An 8,240-nucleotide genomic window follows, 5' to 3' on the forward strand; every position below is an offset into this window, starting at 1 on the left:
CTTGAAATCTATTTGTGCCTTTCCAGAACTCCTCCTCATTCCATTACCCACTTGTGGACTCTGCTTTGTATTCTTACATCTAAGGTTTATTTATTTTACAAAGAAAACCAACATCATTTAAAATCTGCTTTGTTCTTAATAACTAGAAGGAAGTTTTTTAGATTCTCCACTTCAATTTCCTAATTTTATAGAGGAGGAAACTGAGGCCCAGAGAAATCTACATAGCTAATTAGTGATAAAGCCATTTCTCTTCCATAGTTCTTTGTTGTTTTATTGTACTATATTTGCATCTTTTTTTTCCTAAGCAATATTTTTAACTTGCAGGCACACTGAGCCATTCTGGCTTTTTTCTCCCTCCTGTTTAATTTCTTTAAAACTTTTTAGTAAATCATTTAGCTCCTTTTTAGTACTAGATGTTCAAGATACTAGCTCAGCACCATTTAGTACATTATTATATTTAGCACAACTTTAAGAACTTCCTCTAAGAGTGAAATATTTTTCTCTGTTGTTGTTTTAATACATTGTTTCTTCCCTCCTCTCTTACTGAATTTTCCAAATTGAATCACTCCAAAAAAGGTCCACATCTTCACGTTTTCAACTTCGCTTCCTTGTTGTGGGATAATAACAGCTGCCAGGCGTTGGGCTCCTGGTTACTTGTTCCCATTTTACTGGCAACATAACTGAGGCACAGAAGTGTCCTCCATGGCAGGGTGGGATGAGACCTAGGCTTCCTTATTCCAAATCTAGCACTTAACTTTTTACATATTTCTTTAATAAATTCTGTGTTTATGTGTTGCCAAGCAGGGGATTCTAGATGGCAATGAAATGGCTTTCTAGCCTGCAGTTCTGCCGCAGGAGGCAATCAGGAAGCCTCCATCTCCTCGGAACGTGGGAGGCGGTGAGAAGCTGGCTCCTGCTCGTCCGGTGACAGGGAAGCCGTGAGCGCGTCCTGGCCCAGCTGCTCACAGGCCCCCTGCTCTCGTGCTCCGGGGAGACCAGGGGAGGCGCCCCCAGACTCAGGACGGGCTGCAGTCCAAACTGGGACTACCAGGATACCTGCGCGGTCGCCAGGGCACCATGGCAGGGCACCTTGCTGGCGACCTACCTGATCTGCAGTCACGCGTCTCTTTTAATCGGCAATGACGCTTTCTTTACCCCCTTTCCTGTTTGTGAAGTAAAGCGGTGTGATCAGTCTTTGCAGAAATTACTGCCTGCTCTCCTTAGCTCACTACCTTTTCCCAAATTACCTACTGGTTTCCACTATTGCTACCAGGAATAAGAAAAATTAGGAGTTGTGCATTTCTGTGTAATAAACCACCCCCAAACGAGTGGCTTAAACCAACAGCCGTTCACTGTTTCTCTCGATTCTGTCCTTTGGCTCGGCACTCCTCTGCTGGGTTGCCTGGGCATTTGGCTGCAGGTCCACTGGGCTGGAAGGGCCAGGGTGGCCTCAGGCACTGGCTGTCAGTAGGACTGGCCACTTGGTTCTCCAGCAGCTTCATGCCCAGGAGGCTGGACTGGCTGCCCCACATGTCAGTCTCAGAGCAGCCTTTTCCGAGGACCAAGGCAGAAGCTGAAGGTCTAGGGAGGAAGTCACAGAACTTCACTTCTACCACATTCTCTTGGTAAAGCAAATGATAAGAACAGCCAAGGTTCAAGGGGTGGGGGTAGACTGCTCTTGGTAGGCGTTGCAGAAAGCGCGTGCCCGTGTTTTTCAATCTACAACAATGCAAAAGGCTAAGTACCTTCAACTGAATAGGTAAGTTCATTGAAGCCCAAACTAACTCTGACTTCACTCTTCGTTCAGGTAAGAATGCCAGTTGACTAGACATCATCCTTTCTAGTCACTGCGACAAAGGCACTGTAACACTGACAGTTCTCAAAGACAGGAAATTAAGGAAACTACTAAAAATTGTCATAGCCCAGAAAATATCTGCCAGAGGAAGTAGAGGTACCAAGTCTTCTTTCTATAGGCAAATGAACTGACAAGTGTGGTTTCCAAACCTCAGAGTTGTGTCAATTTCATTCCAAGCCTCTTTAGTTAATAATAGAATGGAGGGGGAAAAACAACCAAAGATTTTGTTACTTAAAGGGAATTTTCAAATTAACTCTTAAGTAGCCACTGGTTGGCCAACAGAATACTGACAAGAGTTTATGTTTCTACCTTCTCCCTTATATAACTGGGGAAAGGGAAGTGAGATGATTAATGTGCCTTGTGGGATGCCTGGATTCCCTGTGCCTCTAAAAAATATATAGTTGCTACTATTATTTTATTCAAGCCTTCACCAAGAATTACATGGTTTAATGATATATAGACATTTTATCTCTTTCTTATATTTTTATGATCAAAGTGGGTGCTTGGTAAACTTGCTTTAAAAACTTTCCAAGCGAAATTATCATTGCCATATTCTATAGGATAAAAATTTGGGACCTCCACTTTCTATTTGTTTGGCTGTTGGAAATGACCTAGCACAATTACAACAGTCAGCTATTGCTGTGTAACAACTAAAAATCCCAGAGGCATTTAACAAAAGTCTTTATTTTGCTCATGGATCTGTGAAGCGGCGGGGCCATTCTGTCTCATGCTGTGGGTCTACAGGTAGGTCAGGACAGCTCTGTTCAGCGTGTATTTATTCTGAGGCCCAGACTAAAGGGACAGCAGCTACCCAAAGTGAGTTTATCTCATGGTGATGGCATAGGTGCGAGAGAGTAAGCAGAAATATGCAGGATTCTTAGGGTCTGGATTCAGAACCTACTTTTACTTCTGCCCAAGCCAATGAAAAAGCAAGGCTCACTTTCAATGGGAGGAACTGCTGAGTCATAAGTCAAGCTTCAAGTTATAATAAGGGATGAAGAACTGAGGCCAATGATGCAGTCTACCACAAGAGTGTTTAAAGACGCCAGGCCTGTTGGCAGATACTCCTTAATCCCACTTCCGTGAACAGGCATATGTCTGGCTGAGTCTTCTGATAAATCCTTTGGCTGGCTGGCTGGCTGTTGAAGTTTGTGATCCTATCCTCAAATAACATGGGATGTCTGCCTGTTGGTTATTTAGCAGAGTATATCTTTGAATTCTGTGCTGCCTCATAATTATAAAATCTGTTTGGAAAATCATATTTGTGAAGGATTTCCTAATGGGTTATCCATTCCTCAAAATGCTCTAAATGTCATACCTGGATCAAGTCAGTTTGCAGAAAAGTCTCTATCATGTTGGCCTCTTATAAAATTGCTTTTAAGTAACTAAGCTTGGGTGTTAAGCTGTCTGCTTACACTGAAGAAAGTTATAAGGAAATAGTTTATGGACCCAACTATTAATTAAGGTTCACATTGGTATGCTCTACACATTTCTTTTCTTTCTTTCTTTTTTTTGAAGAACCACAGAAGGATTTTCTCTTGGCTCACAGAAGCAAGGATTTTTCTGGGCTCCTCCTGAAAAACTGGCTTATTTTTATCTTATAGTCACTGTGATGTAACTGAGCATCTTTCCATTCTTTTATTGGCCATTAGGAAGCTCTAATGCAGATTTTCAAGCCATCTCTGCTTTATGTATAGCATAGCCATTGTGTGTCAGGCTCTCAGTGGGTTAATACATGTAAATCCTTAGAAGTTCTTGGAACATAGTGCTATATATGTTTGCCATTGTCATTATTATTGATAATAGTGGAGTAAGTTGAATATAAATAAAATTCAATAAAATAAAAGAACAGGATCCTAAGATCTGACATATTTCATTTTGGAATAAACAAGTGCCAAATTCATCTGTTGCTTTTTAAGACTTTTGTAATCAAATTACCTAATTGAAAGCAGGCCAAATATTGGATGGGGAAATTTTATTTTCCTTCAGCTTAACTAATATTTTACTCATTAAGTTTAAGCTTGTATTGTTTGGACCAAAATAAATTTCCATTTTTTTGCCAAGAACAATGAGAATGAAATAGCAGCAAAGACTGGGGTAAACATGTTAAGGGGTGGGCAAGAGATTGAAACTGCCTGCAGTTTGATGAGATGGGGCTTGGGGATGGTAAGAAGTCCAAAAGGGAACTCTCTTCCTTACACCGGCTAGTTTGGGGCCTAAGCTGAGCCACTGAAATTCCACCTTCCTCCCGCGTCCAGTGGCTGGGAGAAGGAAGGAGAGGGTGGAAGTGAGGGGCCAAAGTCAGTTAGGACTGATCATCTCACTAATGAAGGTGCTATTCTCTGTTCTCACAGGGTCTCCTGCAGGGGACAGATCAGTGCTCCAGCGCTGTCCCCAGGGAGTCGGTGCCTTGACTGTGCCCACAGCCTAATGACACAGAGAAAGAAAACAGTTGTTTTGCCCACAGTCAACTGGCAAATCCAAGAACACAGACTGTCAACCACCAGCCTGCAAAGTCCCATCCAGAAGGAAGGGCTCAGCTAGTCCCCTGCTAACGGAGCAGGGAGTCGGGAAACTTCCCCGCCAATCTGGGGCTGAGCCTGGTACTCAGAAAAACACCTTTGCTGAAAGAAACGCTGAATACAAACTTTTTAAAAAGAAAAGGATGGTACATGCAAAAGACATGAAAAATTCATCCCAGAAGAAGACAATCAGGATTCAAGTTCAAGTGCAAAATTGAGAAGGTGTTATACTCTAAAGCAGGGGTGGGGAAACTTTTTTCTGCCAAGGGCCATTGGGATATTTATAACATCATTCACAGACCATACAAAATTATCAACTTAAAAATTAGCTATAAAAAAATCTCCTAGATTTATTGAATTTCGAGTTCTACCTACAGTTGCCTTGGCAGGGCCAGACGTTCCCCACCCCTGCTCTAGAGTAAGACAAAGAATATGTTTATAGTGAGGAGTCTACAAATATTTTATAGCTCAGGGAAGAGAATATAGGGAAAAAGCAGTTAAAGTAAATGTAGACAATGAAAACTAGATATTAAAGTATAAACGAATTACCTACAGTCAATTAAATTGTAGATTAATTAAATTACATGTAGATAGTTGGTTTTTAAAGGCAAAAATAATACCGTGCACCCTGGCTGATGTGGCTTGGTGGTTAGCGTGTCGGCCCACACGAAAAAGGGTCCCAGGTTCGATTCCCAGCCAAGGACATGTACCCTGGTTGGAGGTTTGCTCCCTGCCCCCGGTTGGGGCATGTGCGGGAGGCAACCAGTCAGTGTGTCTCTCTCACATTGATGTTTCTCTCTTTCTCTCCCCCCCTTCCTCCTACTCTCTGAAAAGCAATGGGAAAATATCCTCAGGTGAGCATTAACAAAACAAAACTAAAAAAAACAAGTGTGCAATTTTTATGGGATGCAATTGGCAATATCTATAAAAATCACTATAGGAGGACTTTATCTTTTGTGTCATATGTGTGTAAAATATGTGTAAAATCCTATGTGTATAAAATGACATGTATGAGATCATTTATTGCAACATTGTTTGTGATAGTAAAATATTGAAAATGACATAAATGTCCATTAATTGGAGACCAGCTGCATAAATTATGACAGTTAATACACTGGAACATGCAGCCATTAACAAGGATGAGGCAGATCTTTGGGTACTAACCACGCAAGCTGTCCTCCATCTTTATAAAGAAGGCCTGGGAGACAGGCTAGAGAACACGACCATTCATGTAAAACTGTCTATTCGTGTTAACTTGTTTATACACACACACCTTTGGAAGAACCCACAAGAAAATGGCAAAAGAGATAGCTTCTAGGTGGGACTGGGGACCAGGTAGACAGGGATGCGGGGAGGTTGTCACTCTGTTCTTTGAGTTTCTTTTGGAGTTGATGTCATATGCGTTTAACTTCATTAAAAATAACACCATTAAAGAAATAATGAATTCATCTGAAACTGCAAGGAGCAAAATTGACACAGGTGCAAGTAATCTGGGATGTGAAGGACAAGCTTCAGAAAAATCCCACCAAATGCAGAGGAAAATGTCAGAGATTGGCCAAGGAGGTGTGGAGGACACGTCACAAAGATGCAACCCAGAAATCATATCACACAAGTATGTGTCCTGTGCTTCTAACTGCGTAAAGATAAAGCTACACGTGCAGACACACTCCCTTGGGTTCGTATGTGTCAGTGTCTACTTATTCGTGTAACTGATAATACTCAGCAAACAGCCCTCTGCTAAGTGTTCTGTGTGTGCTGTTATTAGTTCCCTAACATTAATAACATGAGGTGGGTCATTTGCCCCACTGTACACGTAGGGTTCCGAGGCCCTGAGGGGCCAGCTCTGCACCCCACAGTCACAAAAGCTAGTAAGTGACCGCTGAGATTTGACTTTGAAATCTGCCCTCTCAGCTCCTGGGCCCTGATGTCTCCCTGTCATGTAGAGAAGGGTATTTGGGCAGCTAAGCAGCAGTCAGTTCATACCTGCACAGTGAGGCTGTTTGGAATTTTTATTTTCTATATTAACATGTTTGTATCATTTGTAGTTTTATCATAAAGTACTGCATTTGTAATTTACAAAAAAAAAAAAGCTATAGATCGAAGAGGGCTATAAAACATGAAGTAAGTATCAGAGACTACCCTCCCTGACCCTTATTAACAGAAGTTTTGTCAGAAACCATGTGTCTGTAAAAAACCTCCGCAGCCCACAGCCCCCTCCTCGGGTTGCGTCTTTAGGGTTCACGAGGGTGCTCCTTGGATGGCTCGTCCGCGGAGCCCTGACTGCGGTGACTGTCCGCCTCGTCCTCACCCTCATGACTCATCACCTCCTCAAGGCCTGACTCCCTAATACCTGGACCCTGGCTGCTGGCTGCTGGCTTCGGCTGTGTCTGATCGCCGGGGAGCATCAGGGCTGCAGCCTGGGCCCCGAGGTTCTCTCAGCCGGGACACTCGTCTTCTCATCTCAGCGAAGCGACACCGGCATGTCCTAGTTCAGGCCGCTGTAACCTAATAGACTGGGCGGCACATAAACAACAGAAACATTCCTCACAGTTCTGGAGGCTGGGGAGGCCAAGGCCGAAGAGCCAACAGACCCGATATCGGGTGAGAGCTTCCCGCCTAGACTGCTGACTTCTCACTGCCTTCACGTGGCAGGAGGGACAGATGTGTCTCACTGGTCTCTTTCATAAGGGCACTAATGTCACTCATGAGGGCTTCACCCTCATGACCCCATCACCTCCTAAAGGCCTGACTTCCTAACACCATCACAGTGGAGGTGAGGATTGCAGCATGTGAATTCTGGGGATACACAGTCTGTAGCAAGCAGGGTAGCAAGTTTATAGAGGTGACCCTCATGACAGCCATTGCAACACTCCGCTCCCCCAGATTTCAGAGATGTCCAGATTGAAAGCAATGCCAAAGGGCAAAGCCAGGACCATAACCCTTCACTGCTTACAATCTCTACATTATAATGCAGTTCTTACCGTTCTTTACTACAATTCCTACAAAAGTATAGTATACTATTCTATATAAATCCATGTGAAATAGTGCGACTGCTATACACACACAGATAACAGCCCTGTGGAATTTCAGCTTCAGACCAGGGCATTGTGTGAAGAGCTGCGTTCCGAGTATTAAGACTTCGAATGTTGACGACATTCACTTTTTCATGGCAATGAGATATCATTTAGAAAGACACTAAGGCATAGAGGCAGCACTTAAAATTATTAAGAATAAGCAATTATAAAATCTTCAGAGCTTCTTTCCCTCTCAAGAACTGAGTAGATAGATCACTTAACCTCTAAGATGATGGTAGAGGGAACAAACACAACTGCTCCTGGTCTCAGTCCGGTTTATTTAGATACAATAATCCCTATGTGTGGGCACGCAGTGCGGGTGCAGAAATGAGAAGACGTGGCTGTAATAAACGTAGGCATGATAACAGTGTCTGTGTATCTCTGTGGAGTGGGGATGCCTGTAGTTTCATTGGCAGTTTCCACCCTCTCCACCGCTGGGCTGTGGGGAGTCCGTGGGGAGCTTGGCTGGAACAGGCCCCATGTCCCGAACATGCCCAGGCACGTTTGAACCCCGCGGTCCCCCTGCGGCCGATGTATGCAGGGAGCGGCGCGGCTCCTCTGCATGACGCAGGTGGAGGAAGGGCTTCCTTCTACTTTCTCCAGCAGCTCCTCTATGTGCGTGTTTGTCTCTGTGTGTTGCCAAAGGATTAGAAATTACGAAAGGCCATGGGACAGAAAACGAGCACGTGGTTGGCCTGGTTTCCTTAGTATTTCAGCCTAATGAGTTAATCCTGTATTCCAGCCTTTTATTTTTTGACTTCTGGAATCTGGTGCTTGTTTAGCCGCCTG

Source organism: Miniopterus schreibersii, assembly GCF_964146895.1.
Source record: "Miniopterus schreibersii genome assembly, chromosome: 4".
NCBI lineage: Eukaryota > Metazoa > Chordata > Mammalia > Chiroptera > Miniopteridae > Miniopterus > Miniopterus schreibersii.